Raw genomic sequence first — 25,663 nt, forward strand, 5'->3', positions numbered from 1 at the left:
CCCAATGGTATGAACATTGAATTCTCCACTTTTAGGTAACTAAAATACCTCCCTCTTCTCTCTCCACTGTGCCCCATCTGGACATCCACCTATTTTCCCTTCCTACATTCCTTCCTCTCGCTTCACAATGTACAACTCTTCAATCCTTTTGTCTCTTACCTTCTGCCTTTTCAACTCTTGCCTTTGTCCAACCATCTTCCTATCAAAAATCCCCCTCACCTGTATCCACCTTTGTCCTGCCCCACATCTCTTCCAGCTTTCCTCACCCACTATGCAAACCGTTTGAAGAAATGTCCCAACCCTAAATGTCACCTAGCCATGTTCTCCCGAGATGCTGCCTAACCTGCAAATTACTCCAGCACTTTCTGTCTTTTTTAAAGCAGCTTCTGCAGTTCCTTGTTTCTACTCTTTCTTCATCATTCTTGTAGTACTCGGAATTTTGGGGAAGCAGGAAGTGGCCAAAGATGCAATCAGTTACATTGTTTGTAAAGTGACTCCTATTGTCACTTACTTAGTGCTTCGATATACTTGTGATCTGCATCCATAACGTCCGCAATACAATCCTGAATGCCCTTCTCCAGTTCGAATGATCGTAGGCTAGAGATCCCAATGAATCAATGAGGATGGTCCATTTCTTTGGATGCATCCCTGAATATTTTCTTCTGGTCTCCTCCTAATCTCTTCCCATGACAGAGTTGTAGTAGAATTCCGTGGCAGGCTGCTCAAATTTGATCCAATGATTTTTCAATACCAATATAATGGACTGTTGCGACTATATCATATAACACACTTAGTACTTCTGATGATGGGTGAATTTCTAAATGTCTGTTTCACTATTGTTCTTACCAAAGTGAACAAACACATATAATACTGCATCTGCTAATTTCTTGGACACTTGCTTGATCTGCTCACGTCCCTTTGCTTCTTTATCATGCACCACTTTCCCACCCAGATTTGTATCATTAGCGATACCGGTTATTTTACCACCGTTCTTTCACTTCTTTAAGTTAGAAACATAGAAACATAGAAAGATAGAAAATAGGTGCAGGAGTAGATCATTCAGCCCTTCGAGCCAGCACCACCATTCAATATGATCATGGCTGATCATCCACAACCAGTTAATGCTTTCTCCCCATATCCCTTAATTCCTTTAGCCCTAAGAGCTACATCTAACTCTCTTGAATACATCCAGTGAATTGGCCTCCACTGCCTTCTGTGGTAAAGAATTCCACAGATTCACAATTCTCTGGCTGAAAAGATTTTTCCTCATCTCAGTCCTAAATGGCCTACCTCTTATTCTTAAACTGTGACCCCTGGTTATTAGTATAAAATGTGAATAGCGTCGGGTCCAGAACTGATCCCCATGGAAACCTACAAGTAACAGTCTGCAAATCTGAAAAAGACACACGTATTTCCTTTGGAAAATCCCAAAGTGACTCACAGTTACACAGAAGAAAACGTGGCTCAGTATGAAGGGCAGTTTCAACACTTCCCTGTAAATTCTGTGCCATTAAATTTAAAAAAAATATTATAGTGAAAGATCACAATGTAAGTAATTATCATACCCCTGGCATGACTTAAAACCTGTGACTGTTTTAAACTAAATCATGTTTAAATGTCGTCACTAAGAGAGATTATAAAGGGAATAACTGCACAATATTTAGAAGGCTAGGAGCTAACATGATACACTTAATGTTACAAAATCAACCAGGTTAAAACATGTGAAAATTAATCGAACCAATGGAATTAAAAAATGAAATAAGGCCAAAATTGTGCTGATCTGGGAAATGCAGGAAGTACAAAGTTATCAAGTCAATGAGGGATTTTCCCGAGTACATGCCAAATGCAACGGATCATCTGTACACCAGGCAATTTAGAAAATAGGCTGAGAGCATATCTCTGAAGTATATTTCTAACATTTGTTTCACCCAGGTGAGTCCATGCCATTAGAAGCAGACCCAGATATTTTCAATGTTCTTCCTTATAGCAATTACTATCTACCATTTCTTGTTCACAAAGCTGCAAGATCGAGCTATTTCACTGATTTGGCATTGAAAGGGATACCACTGGAGTGGAGATGATCTATGCAATGATTGGGAAACATTCACCTCGCATTGTTTCCATGTTACTTCAGCTTCTGCCGTTAAGCTATGGTACGCAGATAATGCGTCCATATGGAAATGCCAAGAAGCCTCGATCCATGTTACTGTCGACCTGTTCAATAAAGTACATGACAAAATGCACCTCCTGGTAAATGCCCAATCTGCCTCCACTGTACAACATCATGCCTCAGCAATAAAGGTCCATGATGAAACTACCTTCCACAAGATAGAACATAAAACATAGAACAACAGTACAGTACTGGAATAAGCATTTGGCCCACAATGTCTGTGCTGAACATGGTGTTTAAGAAAGAACAGCAGATGCAGTAAAAATCGAAGGTAGACAAAGATGCTGGAGAAATTCAGCGGGTGAGGCAGCATCTTTGGAGCAATGTAATAGGTGGCGTTTTGGGTCAAGACATTTCTTCAGCCTGATATGGGGGTGGGGGGGGGGGGGGGGGGGGGGGGGGGGGGGGGGGGGGTGGGGGGGATGGGATGAAGAAGGAAGTGGCGGAGACAGTAGGCTGTGGGAGAGCTGGGAAGGGGAGGGGAAGGTAGAAAGCAAGGACTATCCCAAGCGAAATACGAGGTGCTGCTCCTCCAATTTGTGGTGGGACACGCTCTGGCCATGGAGGAGGCCCAGGACAGAAAGGTCGGATTCGGAATGGGAGGCGGAGTTGAAGTGCTGAGCCACGGGGAGATCAGGTTGGTTAATGCAAAGTGTGCGGTGGTGTTAGGCGAACAGATCGCCAAGCCTGCGCTTGGTCTCACTGATGTAGAGCAGTTGCAATAGATGAGGTTGGAGGAGGTGCAGGTGAACCTCTGCCTCACCTGGAAAGACTGCTTGGGTCCTTGGATGGAGTCGAGGGTGCCGGTAAAGCGACAAGTGTAGCATTTCCTGCGGTTGCAAGGGCAAGTACCAGGGGAGGGGGTGGTTTGGGTGGGAAGGGACAAATTGACCAAGGAGTTATAGAGGGAGCAGTCTCTGCGGAAAGCCGAAAGGGGAGGAGATGGGAAAATGTGGCCAGTGGTGGAATCCCGTTGGAGGTGGCGAAAATGTCAGAGGATTATCTGTTGGTAGGGTGGAAGGTGAGGACAAGGGGGACTCTGTCCTTGTTATGAGTGGGGGGATGGGGAGTGAGAGCGGAGCAACGGGATATAGAGGAGACCCCGGTGAGAGCCTCATCTATAGTCGAAGAGGGTAACCCCCGCTCCATAAAGAATGAGGACATCTCCGATGCCCTGGTTTGGAATACTTCATCCTGAGTGCAGATGCGGCGTAGACGGAGGAATTGGGAGTAGGGGATAGAGTCCTAACAGGAAGCAGGGTGGGAAGAAGTGTAGTCTAGATTGCCATGGGAGTCAGTGGGATTGTAGTAGATGTCGGTCAGTAGTCTGCCACCTGCGATGGAGATAGTGAGGTCTAGAAACGGTAGGAGATGTCAGAAATGGTCCAGGTGAATCTGAGTGCCGGATAGAAGTTAGCGGTGAAATGGATGAAGTCAGTGAGTTGTGTGTGGGTGCAGGAGGTAGCATCAATCCAGTCATCGATGTAGCGAAGGTAGAGTTCTGGGATAGGGCCACTGTACGCCTCGAACAAGGTAGTAGATGGGGATTGGTTGGTTCTGCGGTCGACAAGAAACAGAGGGCTTTAAGACCCTCCTGGTGCGGGATGGAGGTGTAGAGTGATTGGGCATCCAAGGATTGGACCGGGGGGATAGGATGGAGTCGAGCTATGTGGAAATAAGTTTGGTGGGACAAGAACAAGCAGAAACAAGGACAGTCAGGTTTGTGGATTTTGGGGAGAAGGTAAAATCTGGCCGTGCGGGGCTGAGGAACGATGAGGTTGGAGCTTGGGAGTGCAGGGAGCTGGAAGCGATGAAGCCAGTGATGGTGTTTGAGATAATGGCCTGGTGCTCGTCTGTGGGGTCATGGTCCAAGGATAAGTAGGAGGAGGTGTCTGAGAGTTGGCGCCTGGCAGGTCACCCAGTCGGGGTTGTTGCAGAGTGAGTGGAGGGCTGTACGTTCAGGGGGTAGAGGTTAGAGTGAGAAAGGGAAGTGGAAAAGTTGAGGCGGTTGATGTCCCGCCGGCAATTGAAAATGAAAGGGTCTAAAGCCAGTAGATGGCCATGAGGGGGAGTCCAAGAGGAGGGCATCTGTTGGAGATGGGATCAGCAGTCATCATTCCATTCCCATGGAAAAACGCTAGGATGCAATGGCGACGGAAGAAGAGCTCCACATCATGGCGGACGTGGAACTCATTGAGGTGGGGACGGAGGGGTGAAGCCTCTGCTGAGGACGGCCCTTTCGGCATCATAGAGGGGGAGGTCAGGGGGGATGATGAACATAGTGATAGATTAAACTAATCTTCTCTGCCTGCACATGGTCCCTATTTGTCAATTCCGTGCATATCCATGTGCCAATCCAAAAAACCTTTTTAATGCTACTATTGTACCTGCCTCCACTCAGTGTCTATGTCAAAAGAAAATTGTCCTGTACATCTCCTTTAAATTTGCTCAAGATCCAACTCCCAGCAAAGGCACAGGTTAATGAAGTCATTTATCATCACCCGCCAATACACTGGCCCATTTTCTGGCTACCTTGGTAGAGTATTTGAAGATCAACTCTACCAGGCATGATCTGTTGGTCAGGTATGATCCTTGTCCTGCTCTGTTGCTGAGATGAACTATCTAAAGCAGGCACTTCAAAGCTCTGGAGAGATGCCACCTTCTCTATTTCCATAAAATCCTCCCAATCCACTCTCAGGAGAATGAAAGTAACGTCGGCATTTACTCCCGGCATTGATGTGCTCAGCCAGCTCCAGTGCCCATAGCACTTGTAAACAAACACTGACACAAGCATTCTACCTTGCGCTCCATCATGCTGAGAGATCACTAGGTGTACAGGGGAAAAAGATTCAAGCATCTTCCTACAGCCTTCCTGAAAAAGTGCAATATGTCCATTATCTACCGAATCCCTGCCACTGACTGCTAATCATACACTTCTTTGTCCAGAACACACAGCAGCCCAGTATAAAAGGTTGAAGGAATGCACCGTTTCTTAAACTACCCACTCTTTCAAGAACAGTCAGTGGGTCCCACATTGGCTTCATCAGGCCAGGGTGAAAGGGCGAGCGTTTAACTGACGGGTGGAGAGACCAACTTGGTCGCACCAGTCCTGGGCTTTGGTGACAGAAGGTTCCATCGGCATGAGGTGATTCCAATTGTCAGTGGGCCGGTGTGGGTTTCCCCATCTACTTGCCTCCGCTCCTTTCTATGTGACCACCCAAAAATTGAACTGTAAACAAGTCATCCTCAGACCCGGGAGACTAGCTAATAAAATAAGAAGGGCATTTATTTCCTTCTTTTGAATATTACACCGTACACAATAATCAGAATGATTATTGGTGATTGTTGGTGAGTTCTGACGATGGGGCATTTTGCCAAACAAATTGGGCAATGTATGGTCTACACATTAAATCAAATGGCACAGCGGCACAGCGGTAGAGTTCCACCACCAGAGACCTGGGTTCAATCCTGGGTCTATCTCCGAAGTGTCTCTGCAACAGCCCCTAAATCAGAGAATAAATCAGAGAGCCCTCTGTTATGGAGCTGTGCAAAATTAACCCATGGATAGCTTGATTGCAATCATGTACAGGAAAGAACTGCAGATGCTGGTTTAAAACGACAGACACAAAATGCTGGAGTAACTCAGTGGGCCAGGCAGCATTTCTGGAGAAAAGGAATAGGTGACATTTTGGGTCCAAATCTTTCTTCAGACTGAAAGTCAGGGGGGAGGTATGAAAAGGTACAGAACAAATCAGAGCCGGCACCGATGACCAAGGGTAGGTGGAGCCCACAATTGTCCATTGTTGGCTGTGGGAAAAGTGATAACGAAGGGATATATGGATTGAACAGTGGAACTGGCAGGTCGAATAGCTGTTATATTTATAAACATTGTTTGAAAATTGTATTTACCTGCCCTACTTTTTCTTCAGTGAGTTTTATAAGGTTCAAGAATGATATTCTTTTTATCAACGAATAAAGTAAGATAAACTGGTTTATTGTTTCCTGAATTAGTTGTGTTGTTCATTTTTGAAGACCCATATCAGGATTATCAACTGCCAATTTCCTGGTGCACAACCTTTTATCCGACAGCCTTGGGACCAGACACTTTTCGTAATTCAGAATTTTTCGGCTTTCGGATTGGAAGATTTTTAGCGTAGATTTTAACGGTGCAATGGGCGGGGAGCTGGAGAGGGGAGGGAAGGGGTCGCCCATAAGGCCGGGAAGCAGAGGGGTGTAGGTGGGGTGAAACTTAAGGGAGCGACAATTTGCTGCTGCCTGCCCGCTGAGTTAAAAGTTCTCATGCAAGACTCACGATACACTGTGTATCGTGAGTCTACCGTGGGAACGTTTTAACTCAGCGGGCAGGCAGCAGCAGATTGTCAATTATTAACCCTCCCGCGCAATATACCCTCACCTTCTCTTTTATGAATGGGGATTTAGTTCCCCTTTCTTCGAGGACCGACCGGAGGTTCCGCTGTCACCTCTGCGGGCCGCCCTCGGTGAACGTTTTCAAGGACCTTTCTTCAAGGACTGAAAAAATGTCGCTATTCGGAGGTTTTCGTTATTTGGATCTTCGGATAAAAGGTTGTGCACCTGTATATTCTTCCCTTCTACATAAATTTGGAATTTTAGAGGAAGAGCTTCTGTTATTATCTCCCCAGGTTGTGTCAGTTTATTTAATTCTGTTTCTGCGGTTTTTAAAAAATCAGAATGTGCACAGTAAGTTGAAGTAACCCTTCAGATGTGTTTATCAAAAAATGGAAACTGATCTCCAGAGCATTTGTGTATCTCACTGAGAACACAAAGTTCCAGCACTGGGTGAGTATCAACAAAGACAGGCTTTTCAAAACAGTGGTGTACTTAGAGTAGCGTAAAGATGTGTATTTCGGCAGAGCAAGAGATAGGGCCATCTTTGACCTATGAGTGGACTTTACTGGCTTTAACTTGCACTTATATGTTATTCACATTATTCCCTTTATCATGGGTCTGTATACGGATGAATGGTCGATTGTAATCATTAGAGCCAGAATGTTTAGGCACTAAAAAACTCTGAAATAGGCAGGCAAAAAGGCATAATAAAATTCCAAAAAAGGCATGAAAATGGCATTTATTGACAAAAAAAGGCATGAAAAGGCATTTATTTCCACCACCAAAATATGGTTAAAATTGATAATATAAAGGTATACTCCATTAAATGCCCAAAGTTGCCTGATTGCATATAATTACTAGCATTTTTTTCAAATTATCTGGTGTTAAACTATGCCATCTGTCAGACAGAATATGCTTCAGTTGTGAAAAACGTATTTCTACCTCAGCTGAGGTCACTGGTGCATACCCGAAACAAGCTACAGACTCTACATTCATGTTGATATCTTGTGCATTACAACCACCTTTGAGAACTTTAGCTATGTTTTCTATTTCTTCAAGATCTTTGTTAGCTCAAATCACTCTTTACCTATATCTGTCTTTACCTACATCGTCAGGAACTTTACGAATATTGTCAGTTACGTTGTTGAAAACCTGCAAGTTATTCACTAATGTTTCGTCACGTTTCTCAAGGGAAGTAATAGCTTGTGGGAAGTTTGCAAAATTGGAAGCAATAAACACAAGAACTTTTTGGGACATTTTCTGCATGATTTTACTGACGATCCTGACTGCAGCAGATTCTTCTTCTTCAAAACAGTTGAGGATTTATTTTATCTTTTCAAAATTTGAAGCATAGTAAAGTGCAGCAGAAAGCCATGTACCTCACCTAGTCAAAACAGGCTGAGGAGGTAGCGGAACCTCAGGTGCCATTCCCTTGAACAACTGCACACGTGACGGTGCTTTGAGGAAGATTTTCTTGACATTGAAAACTAGGCGATCGACATTTGGAAACAAGCTTGGCAATTCTATGAAGTCCTTGAGCTAAGCATGTGAAATGCAACATTTTGGGGAATAAAACTTTAAGTCGCAAACAGAAGAACATTCTCGTGTTTTATACCTTCTGGCTAAAGTACAGCAAGTGAAGATCTAAACAACTGAGCAATAGTTGAGCTGTTTGACTTCTCCAATACTTCTGATATCAACAAATACTCCTTTGATGGTTGACGTGCCTCCAGTGTACCGATGACCACATTGGCAACATATCTCCCCACTGCATTGGTTGTCTCGTCTTTTGAGATCCATATTTTGTTGCATGCAACTTCATCTCTAATTTTCTGCACAATAATGTTGAAGTTGCTGTCAACATACTTTTTCCATAATGATGACTCGCTTGGTGTATGTTCCTCTGTGTATTTCTCTAAAAAACCTCTGAGAGATTTGTTTTCCAATTTCCTCAGTGGAATTGCAGCATCCGGAAATGGCGGCGCTATTGAACGGCTGCGGCTCGCCTGCAGTCCGTCGTTCTTTACTTTTTTTTGTTGTATTTTTTTAGTTGTCTTATTTTAGTCACATTTTTTGTTTTTTTTGTCTTGTTTTAGATAAATTTTAGTTATTAGGTTGTGTTATGTGTGCGGGGGGGGGGCTGAAACATGGTTTTCTGTCTCTTCCTTTGGGGGAATGCGACTCTTTCTGCCGTATCCCCCCTTCTCTGCCTCCGTCTGCGCTGAGGCCTAATCTCGAAGCTGGCAGCCTCCAACTGCGACCGACCTCGAGGCTCCGGAAGCAGAGCCAGCCAGGACTTACAACGCGAGGCTGGCGTCTTCGAGCTGCGGTGGCGTTCCGGCGTTCCAGTGGCAGTGGCACGACTCGGGTCCGAGACGGCGCTCCGGTGAAGGTGGCCCGGCTCGGGGCTGAGATGGCGCTCCGGTGAAGGTGGCCCGGCTCGGGGCTGAGACGGCGTTCCAGTGGCAGTGGCACGACTCGGGTCCGAGACGGCGCTCCGGTGAAGGTGGCCCGGCTCGGGGCTGAGACGGCGTTCCAGTGGCAGTGGCACGACTCGGGTCCGAGACGGCGCTCCAGTGAGGGCGGCCCGGCTCAGGGCTGAGACGGCGTTCCGGTGAAGGTGGCCCGGCTCGGGGCTGAGACGGCGTTCCAGTGGCAGTGGCACGACTCGGGTCCGAGACGGCGCTCCGGTGAAGGTGGCCCGGCTCGGGGCTGAGATGGCGCTCCAGTGAGGGCGGCCCGGCTCAGGGCTGAGACGGCGTTCCGGTGAAGGTGGCCCGGATCGAGGCTGAGATGGCGCTCCTGTGAGGACGGCCCGGCTCGGGGCTGAGACGGTGCTCCGGTAGCTGAGGCGGCGTTCCGGCGGCGGCGACCTGAATCCGGGACTCGGCCGCGGGCCAGTGGACGACATCGTCAGGAGCTCGCAAGTCACAGGTTGGTGCCTGTTTTCCGGAGCTCCCGCGGCAACAGCTGCGTCCGCTGGACTGGAGGGCGGCAGCTTCGACCACCCCGGGCAGCGGAGCTTGAACCGGCCCATTCGCGGAGCTTGGTTGAGCCGCAGGACTGACTACCATCGCCCGGTGGGGTAACAACATATCGCCTCAGCACAGAGGGAGAATGAGGAGGGAAGAGACAGTAACTTTAAGACTTTTGCCTCCATCACAGTGAAGAGGTGCCTGGTGAACTCACTGTGGTGGATGTTGATTTGTGTTTATTGTGTGTTTTGTTGTTTATTATTATATGTATGGCTGCAGGCAACGACATTTTGTTCAGACCGAAAGGTCTGAATGACAAATAAAGGATCTAATCTAATCTAATCTAATCAATGAATGCCTTGCACAGGTCACTCGAAAACTCAGATTTGCGACTGGAGCCAGCAGTAAATGTAGGGAGGAGACAAGTTTGGGTATTTCGCTTGGGTAGTCTACACCCCAGCGGTATCAACATTGACTTATCTAATTTTAGATAGCCCTTGTCTTCTTCCTCCTCCCCCTACCCCTTCCCAGCTCTCCTTCTAGTCCTACTGTCTCCACCTCTACCTTTCTTTTTCCCGCCCCCCCTCCCCCCCCCCCCCCCCCCCCCCCACCCCCCCCCAACATCAGTCTGAAGAAGGGCCTCAACCCAAAACATTGCCTATTCCTTCACTCCATAGATGCTGGCTCACCTGCTGAGTTTCTCCAGCATTTTTTGTCTACCTTCGATTTTTCCAGCATCTACAGTTCTTTCTTAAATAGATCTTGGAGAAGACTGAACCAGTGGGCAGCAGCACGAATGAATGAATGACCAACGGTGGCGCCCCTGGTTTCACCATGGTGGTGGAAGTTTCTTGTTAGTTATACTATGTTAACATTTTCATGCTTGACTGATCTTCTGAAATTTTTTTGAGGATGTGACAAGTAAAATGGATGAAGGGGAGCCAGTGGATGTAGTGTATCTAGGCTTTCAGAAAGCCTTTGATAAGGTCCCGCACGGGAGACTGGTGACTAAAATTAGAGCACATGGTATTGGGGGCAGGGTGTTGACGTGGATAGAAAATTGATTGGCAGACAGGAAGCAAAGAGTAGGAGTGAACGGGTCCTTTTCAGAATGGCAGGCAGTGGCGAGTGTAGTGCCGTAAGGCTCAGTGTTGGGGCCACAACTGTTTACCATATATATTAATGATTTGGAAGAGGGAATTAGGATCAACACTAGCAATTTTGCAGATGAGACAAAGCTGGGTAGCAGTGTGAACTGTGAAGAGGATGTTAGGAGGTTGCAGGGTGACCTGGACAGGCTGAGTTAGTGGGGAGGGCAGATGCAGTATAATATAGATAAATGTGAGGTTATCCACTTTGGTGGCAAAAACAAGGGGACAGATCATTATCTCCATGGGGTTAGGTTAGGTAAGGGGGAGGTGCAGCGAGACCTGGGCGTCCTTGTACACCGGTCACTGAAAGTTGGCATAGGTACAGCAGGCAGTGAAGAAAGCCAATGGAATGTTAGCCTTCATAACAAGAGGATTTCAATATAGGAGTAGAGAGGTTCTTCTGCAGTTGTATAGGGCTCTGGTAAGACCACATCTGGATTATTGTGCACAGTTTTGGTCTCCTAATTTGAGGAAGGACAGCCTTGCGATTGAGGCAGTGCAGCGTAGGTTCACAAGATTGATCCCTGGGATGGCGGAACTGTCATATGAGGAAAGATTGAAAAGGCTAGGCTTGTGTTCACTGGAGTTTAGAAGGATGAGGGGGATCTTAGAGAAACATATAAAATTATAAAAGGACTGGACAAGCTAGATGCGGGAAAAATGTTCCCAATGTTGGGCGAGTCCAGAACCAGGGGCCACAGTCTTAGAATAAAGAAGAGACTGAGGTGAGAAAAAACTTTTTCACCCAGAGAGTTGTGAATTTGTGGAATTTCCTGCCACAGAGGGCGGTGGAGGCCAAGTCACTGGATGGATTTAAGAGATAATTAGATACTCCAGGGGCTAGTGGAATCAAGGGATATGGGGAGAAGGTAGGCATGGGTTATTGATTGGGGACGATCAGCCATGATCACAATGAATGGTTGTGCTGGCTTGAAGGGCCGAATGGCCTCCTCCTGCACCTATATTCTACGTTTCTATGTTTCTATTAATGTGTTAACATAGAAAACGTTATTGTAATCATTGTACAACTAGAGAAAATAGCACAGCCTTTTAGCAAAATGGCAAAAAAAGGCTGATTTAGGCACTCGATCATGAAAAAGGGCATTATCCTGGTGAAATCATCAAAAACGGCATGAAAAGGCACACGGCATTTATGGCAAAATCCTAGCTCGAGTAATCATGTACAGGTATTGCCTTTCTGCTGACTGGTTAGCACAAAGCAAATGCTTTTAATTTTACCTCGGTACACGTGACAATAAACTTTACTAGACTAAACCTTCGTACACTAACATACTGCAGAGCACCAACCAAGCACAAGTAATGGCAGGACTGTCCCCTTCACAGGGAGATCTTAGAACTGTGATTGAAGAGGTGCAGATTAATAATACCATCCTTCAATGTGAGGTTGAGAGAGATAAGGAGCTTCCACATGGCACAGTCACAAGGCTAAACTTAATTTGAAAAGTTCCGACATGGAGTTATTGGAAAAGTGACAATCTAAATTATGGAGGGGTAGGAAAACATTAAAAAATGACATTTCATAATATTATTTTCTAAACTGGAACATCATCTTTTTCTCCAGATTCTTGAATAGAAAAGGGAGTTTAGCTTAGCTTAGTTAAATTTAGTTTAGGAATACAACATGGAAACAGGCCCTTCGGCCAACCAATTCTGCACCGACCAGTGATCCCCGCATATTAACATTATCTTACACACACTAGGGACAATTTACATTTATACCAAGCCAATTAACCTACAAACCTGTACGTCTTTGGACTGTGGGAGTAAACCGAAGATCTCGGACAAAACCCATGTGGTCACGGGGAGAACATACAAATTCAGTACAGACAGCACAGCACCCAGGTCGGGATTGAACCTGGGTCTCCAAGGCAGCAACTCTACCGCTGTGCTACTGGAGTTAGAAAATGCAATGTGTAGGAAAGAACTGCAGATGCTGGTTAAAATTGAAGGTAGACACAAAATGTTGGAGTAACTCAGAGGTACAGGCAGCATCTCAGGAGAGAAGGAATGGGTGACGTTTCGGGTTGAGACCCTTCTTCAGGCTGGACCCAAAACGTCACCCATGCCTTCTCTCCAGAGATGCTGCCTACCCCGCTGAGTTACTCCAGCATTTTTGTGTCTGCCTTAGAGATCGCAATGGCAGAGGGGTTAATGGTGGACATTTAGGGAAATGACGTGGCAATGGCAGATCTGTCAATAACTGAGAAAGGTGGGTGGAGGCGTGTATCAGATAAGAAAGTGGCCAGGAAGGGAAGTTGGGTATTCAGCAGATTGAGGTCATAGATAATAGGAAGTGGGGTATCACAGGTACCAGCTAAGCTAAATTAGTGAAAAAGAAATTAGACAAAGATGATGTTCAAGTGGGGAGAAAGAAATGTATATTATGAAATGTCATTTTGGTTTTTATTTTCCTCCTAACATACGATGTATAGGTTGAAGAACTATCACTACTTGTATTTAATGTACGGCGAAGTCAGGCTTGGAGATGTGCAATTCTGTAACGATCCAAGCAGCTGGCAGTAACTTAAAACATGAACTCCATTGTATGCAAAACTTTACTTACTTCACTTTTCTGTGAATATCTATAAAATAAAATCTGCATGTGAAACCCATGGTATGTCTGCTCTTTAGTTTAATTGCAGCATATTGTGAGTTTTGTTGCATTATTCAAAGGACTGTTGTCCGTGTGAATGCACTGGCTTAATCCAAATACGTTGAACATCCAAATATTGCAAAGAACGTGGGTCACAATCAACCCTGGGGTTGAAGGCTCACCCTCCAAGGACACTCGTTATAATTTGATTCCACTGGCAAGAGTTAATGGGTACAAATTAAAAAAATAACTCAGAAGTAAGAAGTGTTTATTTCAGTTCGAAGGTGACCACAATTCAACATGCAGAAAGAGCACATGATAACATGTCTCTGTGATAATATGGGTGAAATGTCAAATATCATGCTGAACTCGATTTTAGTTGCCACCATTGTGTTTTTCATTAATAATATTTTAGGAAAAAATAAAGATGAAATAGTCATTCACTGACACAAAAACAGCAAAACATGGTGGAAACGATCAGACTAGGCAGCATCAGTAGAGATATTGAATTTACAGAAATAATTAGTTTGTTTTAAGTGAAATGGTTTAGATTTTAGAGCTTTGCTTTAAGTTCCTTGGAACCATCATCTCCAAGGACCTAAAATGGGGGGCCACCATCGACTCCCCAGTCAAAAATGCCCAACAGAGGATGTACTTCTTGTGACAGCTGAGGAAGCACAATCTGTCACAGGCAATGATGGTCCAATTCAATATGGCCATCGTAGAGTCTGTCCTCACCTTCTACATCATGGCCTGGTTTGGCTCAGCCACCAAGCACAACATTCGGATGCTGCAGCAAATCGTTCGATCAGCTGAAAAGGTTGTTAGCTGCAACCTTCCCCCCATTGATGAACAGTACACTACAAGGGCCAGGAAGCTGGTGGGTAAGATTATCTCTGACCCCTCTCACCCTGGCCACAAACTCTCTCAAGCACTTCTCTCCGGAAGGCGACTCCGGACCATCAAAGCCGCCACAGCCAGAATTAAAAACAGCTTTTTTTCCACGAGCAGTAGCTCTACTCAATAACCAAAAGTATGGAGCCTCCTTTCGCTCTGGTATTTTATTTTATTCACATGTTTAAACTATAATGTTTTATCTTAACTAGACTAAGTGGGACCCGTTGGGTCCCTGTCACACGGGAGGCCTGGTCCCCCAACGTAATCCATTCCCCAACACAATATTCCACCACTCACCCGATCCCCCAACTGTGCAGGCATGGCTCATTTCCCTTCATATCCCAGCACTCACTCCCCCTCCTCTTCATCCTCCCTCTTCTTTCCCATCTCCTCCTCCCCTCCCTAATCCTCCCTCACCTCACCCTCTTTCCCTTCTCAGTCACTCCTCCCTTCCCCTCCATTACTCCCTCTCCCGTCCTACCCCTCTACCCCTACCCTCTCCTTTCCCTTATCCCCTCAGTATCCCTCCTCACCCCTCCCTCCCTCCCTCTCTATTCCCCACTCCTCTCCTGTCCCCTCCCTACCCCTCCTACCTCTCTACCCCCATTCCTCAGCTCCCCTTATCCCCTCACTATCCCTCACCTCCCCTGGATCTCGGGGGTGTCGCTCCTTTCCCTCCTTGCATGCCCCTCCCTCACCTCCTCTCCCTCTCCTTTCCCCTACCCTCAGTCACTCCCTCACTCCCTCCCTCCCCAACTCCTCTCCCCTCCATACCCCCTCCTATCCCCCTAACCCCCACCTCTCCAACTCCTTACATCCCCCTAACCCCCCCATTATCCCTCCTCACCTCCCCCACTGCCCTACTCTCCTTCTCTTCCCCACTCACTACCTCCCCACTCCTCTCCCTCTATTCCCCTTCCTCCCCCACACTCCCTCCTCACCACACCAGGATCTCGAGGTTGCTGCTCCTTGCCCACAGAGTAACGACGGCATCGGCTCTGGCTGTGACCCGTGGCGACTGCGGCTGTGGCGGCTGTGTCACGCAGTAGCTGTGGCTGTGGCCCCCGGCAGCTGTGGCCCGCGGCAGCTGTGGGCCGTCCCCTCTGGCTGCTTCCAGCCAACTGGCTATGTGGCTTTGGCCTTGCAATGCCGGGCAATTGTGGGCAAGGTGGGCACTGCCGGTGAATGACAGGACAGGAGACCAATCTATGTGCCGTTCACTAGCAGGAGAAGAGACCAATCTGCGCTCGTGCGGATTTTAAAATTTTCAAACCTTAATAACTTTGAATGTATACCATCCATCGATTGGAACAAAACATAGTGCACAGGAGAATGGTGAGTAAGGTGGCGAACAATCGTAGTGCTATCGTGTACCATTTTTGCGCAAATAGATAAAAAACGCAAACCGGAAGAGCACAAGATCAGAGTTTTGTTATGTATAGATGTGTTAATGTTTTATTGTTAACGTTTACTGTATGTTGTGCCGTTACTTGCAAGCAGAGCACCAAGGCAAATTCCTTGTATGTGTACATACTTGGCCAATAAACGTATTAATTCATTCAAAAGCAAGCAATGTTTGTTTCTGAGCTCACTTCTGATTGAATGGAAAGTAGAAAGATGGCAAATGGATGAAAAAGAAAATCTAAGGTACATTTCATAAGGTGCAGATTGAGGTTGTCGTACAGTATTAAAGGCCTGTCCCACTGCGGCTACCTAATTGGCGAGTTTAGAAGAGTTAAGGAGAGTTTGAAAAAGTGTCATGTTGAAGACCTCCTTCGACTATGTAGAAGACCTCCTTTGACTATGTTGAAGACTAGCTTCGAATAGCTTCGGACAAATTGGACACCGAATGGTGGAGAGTGAAGACGACCTCCTTCGATCTCCTTCGACCTCCCTTCGACTATGCTGACTATCTTCGATCTACGACTACCTTCGATTACCTTCGACTACCCTCGATTACCTATGAATAATATGCTGACCCACTACGATCTACTTCGACTAAACCCACGAGTAAAAGAAATATCGATTTTTTTCCATGGCGACCTTTTTTTACTCACAGGCATTTTTAAGCATGTTCAAAAATACGCAGCGACCTAGCTGAGGCCTCGAGTACATGGGGACTACTCTTGAGCATGAAAGAGAGTAACAAAGACCTCCTAGGACCTCATGTTGACCATGCTGCGAGTATGAGTCAAAGGCAAACTCTTCTAAACTCGCGGATTAGGTCACCACAGTGGGACAGCCCCTTTAGGATTCTTGGCATTGAATGCGATTTAGATTGCTGACATTAACAGGAAAGAGAACAGGAATAAATGTGTTCGTTCAGAATGATATCATAGTTGTGATGCAGAGCCACAAGCACCAGTGTTTGGGTCTTAACCTTTTATAATCTATATCGATGCACTTTAATCAAGCTAAATGGAATGTAAGGTGAAGGTAAGACCTCAAGAGGCTACAAAGCGACATAAGCCAATTAACTGATTGAGGAGGAACCTTGAAGGTTACATGGAGAAAGGTGGTTCTCCATTTAGGCAGGAAGAATAGAAAGGAAGAACACTGCCACAAGGTGCGAGGAAAGCACTTAATCTCAGAGATATTCGTGTGTCATTATGTGTCTGTAGCAGAAATTAACATTTAAGTACAGCAATTAATTAGGAAAACCCAGTATTGCAGCGGATTGGGAGCATAAGGGAAAATAGGAAATTTTGCTACAATAGGTAACGAGATTTCTGGTGACCTGGATTCAATTCTGACCTCAGTATTTATGGATTGTGCACATTCTTCCTCTGACCATGAGTGTTTCCTCCTAGTACTCCAGTTCTCCCCTATTTCCAAAAAATGCACAATTCCTTCAATATTCATATCATCTGCAAACTTCTTTCGTCAGACTATTTTTACTTAACTCGCAATTTTTATTTAAATCATAGACGTATATTACAAACAACAGATGTTCCACCACTGATCCTTGTGAAACATCATTGGTCACAGAACTCGAGTACATTTTGGATCCAATTTATCAACTCTCTGTGGATCTCATGTGTTGAATGTTTTACTGACGTCCATCTCAACAAAGCCCACAGCTCCAAATTCATCAGTCACCTTTGTCACTTCCTCAAAAACTCAATCACATTTCTGAGACAAAACTTCCCTAATCCATGTCCTACTCCTTTGTGAATGCTGATACAAAATACTCATGAGGTACTTCACCAGCTTCCTCTGGCTCCTCTCATACATCCCTTCCTTTTTCCTTGAGTTGAACAACCCAAACCCTGGCCACCCTCTTCAGGTGCAAAATATCTACAGTCAAAATAGCTTGAGATTCTCCTCAATCCAACTTGCCAAAGGAATTTCATGGATCCTTTTTAGTTCTCCTAATTTCTTGTTAAAGTTTTTCCTGCTTCCTTTCCATTCCTCAATGGCCTTGTCGGATTTCAGCTTCTGAAAAGTTACATATGCTTCCTTTTCCTTTTGGCTACGGTTACGGTATCTCTTGTCATTTAAGTTTCCAGAACCATGCCATCCTTATCTTTCATCCACACATGGACATGCTAGTTGGAACATGAATGAACTGGCCGTTAAAATACTCTACCATGTCAGATGTAATATACATGCCTGTGGGTAGTACGGAGTGATCATGTAGACTAATCCTTTTATCTCTGAAATTGGTGACCTCCTTCAGAAATATGAAACACCTAGAGTTTCTGATGGAGTAGATACAGTGGGGGGTATATTTTCTAGTTGGATGTTTTAGAACCAGTAGATGACAGCTTCATGATGGTAAGTGGGTCAACTCATGACTGATGAGAAAACATTTATTCACCTCATGGTTTGGGACTCTACAATTCTGTAGGAGAATGGTACATGAATGTTTGGTCAGTGAACAGTTAGTACACAACAGTAAGTTTTACGTACTAAGGGAAGTGTAAGAAATTCTGTGCTTACAGTATCTGTTACCTTGCTAAATATTGAATGAAAAATGATAGAAAATTGTATTCACTTCATTTGCCTTCCCTGTATTTTCCTCAAAAGGTTTTATAAGTTCACAGGTTCTATTCCTTTCATCAACAACTGAAGTGAGATAAACTGATTTACTGCAAGACATTCCTGACCTTATTGAAAGGAAGAGCAAGTTCAAGGAGCTGTTTTGTTTTTTTCCTCCTATTTATTATTTTTAGAACTTTCAGAAGACTAAACACTTGTGTAATGTGCACATCGAGGAGCCAAGAATCCAGCTGATGTTACTGGTCTAGAAGCCTTTAAAGGTACATGTCAATGTAAATTGAAACTATGGAGTAATTATGTTGAAAGAATGATCTGCTTACTGTGTAACCACAAGAATAATTGTACATGAAATAAGTTATTCCGTTCTCATTGATTCTCTTTTGGTCCGAATCCTGAAACTCTCTGGCAAAGAGCACTGAGTGATTATCTTCCAGTCTTCAAGAATATGGCTCACTGCCAGATTCTCAATGACAATTAAGGATGAGGATAAATGGCAGCAGTACTCACATCCTGAAAAATGAATGAATAAAACAAACAGTGCATGATTCAATGGTATGATTCAAACGTGGCACACAAGTCAACAAATATGTTCTACAAAGCGTATACTAATGATAGGAATCGGGAAAGCCTGCAAGTGGGTCATAAATCTGTTGATTTATCATAGCTGAATAATAAAGCTGAAAAATATCACAAACTCCCTGCTGGACCCTCTGTAGTTTGCATATCGGGCCAATAGATCTGTGGATGATGCAGTCAACCTGGGCCTGCACCTAGACCGCCAGGGGACCAATGCGAGGATTTTGTTTGTTGATTTTTGCTCTGCATTCAACACCATTGTGCCAGAGCTACTACATTCCAAACTCTCCGAGTTGACTGTGCCTGAACCCCTCTGTCGGTGGATCACCAGCTTCCTGACAGACAGGAAGCAGCATGTGAGGCTGGGAAAGCACATCTTGGATGCCCAAACGCTCAGCATTGGAGCACCGCAAGGCTGCATACTCTCTCCTCTCCTCTACTCTCTCTACACCAACGACTGCACCTCCACAGACACCTCTGTCAAGCTTCTCAAGTTTGCGGACGACACAACCCTGATTGGACTGATGGAGGAATCTGCTTACAGACAGGAAGTGTCACAGCTGGCATCCTGGTGCCGTCACAACAACCTGGAGCTCAATGCTCTTAAGACAGTGGAATTGATTGTAGACTTTAGGAGAGCTCCCCCTCCCCTCACCCCACTCACCATCAACAACATGACAGTCACATCTGTGGTCTTTTAAGTTCCTGGGAACCATCACCTCCAAGGACCTTAAGTGGGGGACTACCATCGACTCCACAGTTAAAAAGGCACAACAGAGGATGTACTTCCTACGGCATCTGAGGAAGCACAATATGCCACAGGCAATGATGGTTCAATTCTACACGGCCATTGTAGAGTCTGTTCTCACCTTCTCCATCATGGTCTGGTTTGGCTCAGCCACCAAGCATGACACCTGGAGGCTGCAGTGAATCGTCCAATCAGCAGAGAAGGTTATTGGCTGCAACATTGGCTCCATTGATGAACTGTACACTGCAAGGGCCAGGAAGTGAGCGGGCAAGATCATCTCTGACCCCTCTCACCCAGGCCACAAACTCTTTGAATCACTTCCCTCTGGAAGGCGACTCCATATTGTCAAAGCTGCCACAGTCAGACATAAAAACAGTTTTTATCCACGAGTCGTTGCTCTACTCAACAGCCACAAATCTGTAGCCTCCCTTTGATCTGGTATTTTGTTGGTTCACATGCTTGATCATTGGTGTTTTATCATTAATGTTTTATTATTATTAATGTTTAATGTTTTCGGAGTCATTCGTAACTGTCGCTGTATGTCACGTTGTTACTTGTGGTGGAGCACCAAGGCAAATTCCTTGTATGTGAATACTTGACCAATAAACTTAAACTTACTTACTTACTTACTACTTACTTACTTATGTGCTTTTCTTTAACTTAATTGTCCTTGGATCACATTTTGCATTTATTTATTTCTTCAAATGTAATCCGGATTTGGCCTAGTAGGTTGCCAGGATATTAAGATAGTTCTATCACACTCTGCGAGATCTACCAACTTGGCCTTCCTTTTCGCAGCGGGGTCTAAGATGTGGATCTCAGAGCTTACCACTTAATGTCACTGCTCCTGTATGCCGAAACACACCTTATTGTGAAGAGCAAAGATGTTGTTCTCTCTTTAACTCCAGGTCACGTGGCTCCCACACATCAAACGCTGATATTTTAAATTGAAAGGTGCAGGAAATGAAAGTTAGATTGAAGCCGTCTTCAACAGATGGCTGTAAAATCCCCCACACCCACTTTTAACACAATGAATAAACAAATCGGATTTACTCCATTGGCTAACTGCATGCCTATAATTTGCAATGTCTTGTAATTCGTACGACTAACAATTAAAATCACCATCGGGCTTGATCGGAATGAATAATATGTTTAGGATTTTTTAAAGATTACAGACAGATCTCAGTGAGCCATTTTCGTATGAGTTTAAATAGCCCAGCAGTTAAAGCTGTCAATAATAGTTAAATATTTCCTAATATCCAGATAGATCCTTGCCAAGGTCACAACATTGTTAATAAACAGGAGGAATACTTGAAAATCTCTGAGTTCATAACCATTAGCAGGAACAGGACTATAAGTATTCGTCGTGTTTGAATCATTCAAGGTGATACTTAAGCTGTGTTAAAGCACCAGCTTCGAGTTTCATGTTCTCTTTACAATAAATGTTTGTCTAATATTTCCCAAGTCCCAAATTCCAATAAGAGCCACATATTTACCAGGACTAGGCTGGAGGGCGGGGAGGTGGGGCTAGGGAGAGTAGGAGCTGGTTGGGAAATGCGGAAAACCTTGTTTTCAATTATTCAATAATACTTCATTGTCTCATTTACCTACAGTAGATACAATGTACAATTGGTTTTACATACAATCTGGCAAAATCATCAAGCAGACCTCACCTGGGCAGCACACAAGTGTCGCCGCATTTTGGTGCAGGCAAAGTTATAACAGTTCACAGAACTGTCCTGTATACTGCCTGCACCACATGTGGCCACAGGGATCCACAGACAAAGTTCAATGTTGCAATGGGGTAGCAGTGAATTGGACAGAGAATTTGATAGCTTATCAAATGACCATTCAGAAGATTAATAACAGAAAGGATGGCTGGGGTGGGGCAAGTCTTTGATTCTGTTGGCTGCTTCTCTGTGGCAGCATGAAGTGTAGATAGAGTCAATGGCGGCAAGGCTGGTCTTTGTGATGGGCTGAGCTACATCTACAACTCTCTGCAAGCTGTTTCCAAACTAAGCTGTGATACTACCCAACAGTATGTTTTCTATGGTGCATCTGCAGAGGTTTGTAAGAATCATTAAGCAATAAGCTGAATTGCCTCAGTCTCCTAAGGATGTAGAGGCATTGGTGTGCCTTCTTACCTGTCACATCAATGTGTCTGGTCAACAACAGAGTATTGGTAAAATTAATAACAAGGAAAATAAAGCTCAAGTTGAATTAGTGGCCAAGTTTAGGTAGCTCTGCTGTAATTTTAATTGGATACAACACAGTTGATTAATTCTGGAACAGTATATGTGGTAACCGGGCTAACTTGTATAAAATGTAATTTCATTCATGATCTAGAGAATCATTTAAAAGTTACCTTGGAAATTGAAAGGCAGTAAAAAAAGTTGCCATGGGAAAAACAGTCTATGATTAAAAAACGGTTTCAATGTGGCCTCCCTGTAGTGATCTCTTAAGAACATAGCTGCATATAATGGTGGCTACTGAAGTTACCAAGTAAATGTTTCTATTGACACTTGTACACTATTACTTTATTAAACAATATAACAGAGAGCCTTTTTCCTAATTAAAAAAAAAAACATAAAAACAGAGAGCCTTTAGTTTGCAGTAAAAAATATGAACATCTAGCGACTAAAAAAAAATTGTATTTGTGAAAATCCTGCAGGAAAAATAATATTGCTACTGTGAGCCTGAAGTTCTCTAGCTCCTAATCTCCTTTTACCACATTTACCCATTTGCTTATAAAACACTTTTAAAAAAAAAATAATACAGGGTTTCTTAGGAGCACAACTACAGTGTTATAGTAGCGCAACTTGTATTTTAGGCACCATTGGAAATTGGTGTAAAACCCCTCAAAATTGACGTCCTTGATACCACACTTAAATAAACACTGCCTTGGTGTGAAGAGTAACCACATCACCTTTGGACTTCATCTCTTTGGGACATATTTAGACATCAAGAATGTTTGTTTTCCATATGTAATATATACTAGACTAAGTGGGACCCATTGGGTCCCAGCATTATATGGGAGGGCTGGTCCCCCAACGCAATATTCCACGTCTCCACCAATTCCAATATTGGTGGCCAGTGGGGAGAGGGATGGGGGACTTTCTGGAGCGCTAGTATGGGCTGAAGGGACTGGTTTTCAGAGGGCTAGTATGGACATTGTGGGCCGAATGGATTCTTGGGCTGGCGGCTCAGTCACTCAAGCCTGATGTGCTGGCAGCTCACTCACGGCTGATGGGCTGGTAGTTGACTGACAGCTATTCTTTGAAATTCCATTTCACGCAGGGTGCAAGGCCACCAAATTCAAGTGTAGTTTCTTACCATTTCAAGCAGGGTGCAAGGCCACAAAAGACAGCGAGTCGTGACCTCTCCCTCCTCCATCTTGCAGAGACTGAGCTACGCCAACACTTCTGGGTTTCATAGTCCCTCCCTCCAGAAGGGGCAGGGTGATTAACAATAGAGAGAATCTCAACATTTTATAAACACTAATAACTCTTTTATTTTTCATCGATGGGAAAAATCCTCGCCACCTGATGAGTGGAGGGGGACTCTGAGTAAGAAGGCCAAAAATCACAGCCGTATGTGGTAGCATTTTTTTCTAAAATCAATATAAACGCAAACAGGAAGTGGTCAAGATTAGTCTTTCAATTATATAGAAAGCAAGGCAACTTTAATTAGGCAAGGCAACTTTAATTAGGCAAGGCAACTTTAATTAGGCAAGGCAACTTTAATTAGGCAAGGCAACTTTAATTAGGCAAGGCAACTTTAATTAGGCAAGGCAACTTTAATTAGGCAAGGCAACTTTAATTAGGCAAGGCAACTTTAATTGGGCAAGGCAACTTTAATTGGGCAAGGCAACTTTAATTGGGCAAGGCAACTTTAATTAGGCAGCACAGCTTTAGCATTTTCAAACCATAGGCATCACAACTTTAGCATTTCCAAACCAAAGGCAACACAGCTTTAGCATTTCCAAACCAAAGGCAACACAGCTTTAGCATTTCCAAGCTATAGTTTCAAATCACATTAAGGACACTGACAGGTCAGTAAAACCACTCACGGTTTAGTAGACATGCGTTCAGTGTTATCCACAGCTCAGACTGACAGAAGTGACCCACTCGCTCCCCATCTTGCAGAGACTGACTGAGGCACTCAACACTTCTTGGTTCTATAGTCCCTCCGGAAGGGGCGTGGCCTTCAGGAGAGAGAATCTCAACATTTTTTAAACAATAATAACTCTTTTATTTTTCATCGATGGAAAAAATCCTCTTGTCCTGCGCAGTGGAGGGGAACTCTGAGTAAGATGGCCAAACATCACAGCAGTAAGTGGCAGCGTTTTTTCTAAAATCAATATACAGAACAACAGGAAGTGGTCAAGATCAGACCTTTAGTAATATAGATGAAAGGGAACAATGAAGTGCTTTCTTGCTGTAGCTTTACAGACAAAATAAATAAATAAATATACAACAATACAACAATAAATCAATAAATATACAATCAGCTATTCTAAGTCATAGTGCAAAAACAAAAATATTTTGAGCAACTATAGCAGTGCAAAATCAATTAAAGTTCTCTAGGGTTGGGGTGGATGAGATAAGATTGTGGGATGGGTTGTCTAGGGTGGTTCAAGAACCTGATGGTTGATGGGTTGGGTCGATGGTTGGTGATTGATCGAGGTTGCAATGAAGCCTTGAGTTGTATAGCCTTGGGTGAAACTCAAACTAGGCAAGTTATAGGTGAGATTTCACTTGCTGGCAACAACATATCTTCCATCACTTTGCTGAGAAAAATAGAGCACACTGGCCATACTTGGCCAGGTTTGGATTAAGCCCGCTTTTTGTGAACAGGAGCTGGGGAGTTTTCCACTTTTCTACAATGTTAGGTTGATGTCCTAACATAGATGGTAGTTATCATTGTACTGGAACAGCTTTCTAGGGGCACAGTCAGTTCTCTAGAGCCAGTTATTTAGTGCTACAGTGGGTATGTGGTCTGGTCCCATACCTTTTGGTCTATTCACTGCTCTCAGCTGTTGTTTAACTTCAGGGGGAATGAATGGAATTGGCTGGAGTCTGGATCTGTGATAGTGGAGGATCTTTTGATAGAGGGGAAGTCGAGACTGATGGTCTTTTGGCACTGTTGGCAGGGCCTGATTGTGAATGTTTCAGCCCTGTGTTTGATACTAGCCTGTTAAAAATGTCTTTGAATATCCATGAGCAACTATATTTTTTCAATGCTCCAGCGTGCCTGAATTAGAATGATTATCCTCACAGCTGTGGCCTTATCTTAATCACTTGTGACATGTGAGACTCTGTTCCTGCCAATAAATTGTGGGTTTCTTGGCCTTTTTCTGTTTGTCATTTTCCTTGCACTTGGTCTGTTGATCTCATTATGCAGCAATTTATAAGAATAGAGAACGACTATCTCAATTTTGGAACGAATTGAGTTTTTTTGTTAAGTTAATTCTGATGACAAATTACCGTGAAAACACACATAATCTACTTCCAAATATTTATCCTAGATGTATGACTACTGAAACAAAATGATTGAAGGAATTTTTATTTAACTGAAAACGACAAATACCACAAATGTAGACTCTTCGGGATCAGGATTAGGACTGGCTCGTACCTCATCTATGCACAATGTCCACTCAGATTCCTCTGCCTTGTCGAGCACCACCGGGTTTGCTGGGCATTTTCTACAGCTCTGCATTTCACAGCTTTTACATTGATTATATTTTGCCTCTAATAGTCTCCATTGTCCTTTGCACCAGGTGGCTTAATCAGTGGCTGACTCCCATGGCAACTCTGATCTCACCCAAACAAAGATATCACCTTTGTACTATCCATGCCTCTCCCACTCTCTTTGCAACCCCAAACTAACTTGATTTCTCACTTTTGAACTAAGATCTTGGAGCTAAAATGTTAACCCTGTTTCTCTTCCCACAGATGCTGCCCAAACTACTATGTCTTTTCAGAATTGTCTTTTTTTACTCTAGGATTAATGGTTCAATGATTCTTTATTATCACAACATTTAAGAAACATTTTTGACAGGTTCAGGGTTTGGACAAGTTAATAGGGATATGAGCCCAATGCAGGCAGGCGGGACTAGTGAAGATGGGGATATGTTGGCCGGTGTGGGCAAGTTGGGCCAAA

This window comes from Leucoraja erinacea, chromosome 15, assembly GCF_028641065.1.
Source record: "Leucoraja erinacea ecotype New England chromosome 15, Leri_hhj_1, whole genome shotgun sequence".
NCBI lineage: Eukaryota > Metazoa > Chordata > Chondrichthyes > Rajiformes > Rajidae > Leucoraja > Leucoraja erinaceus.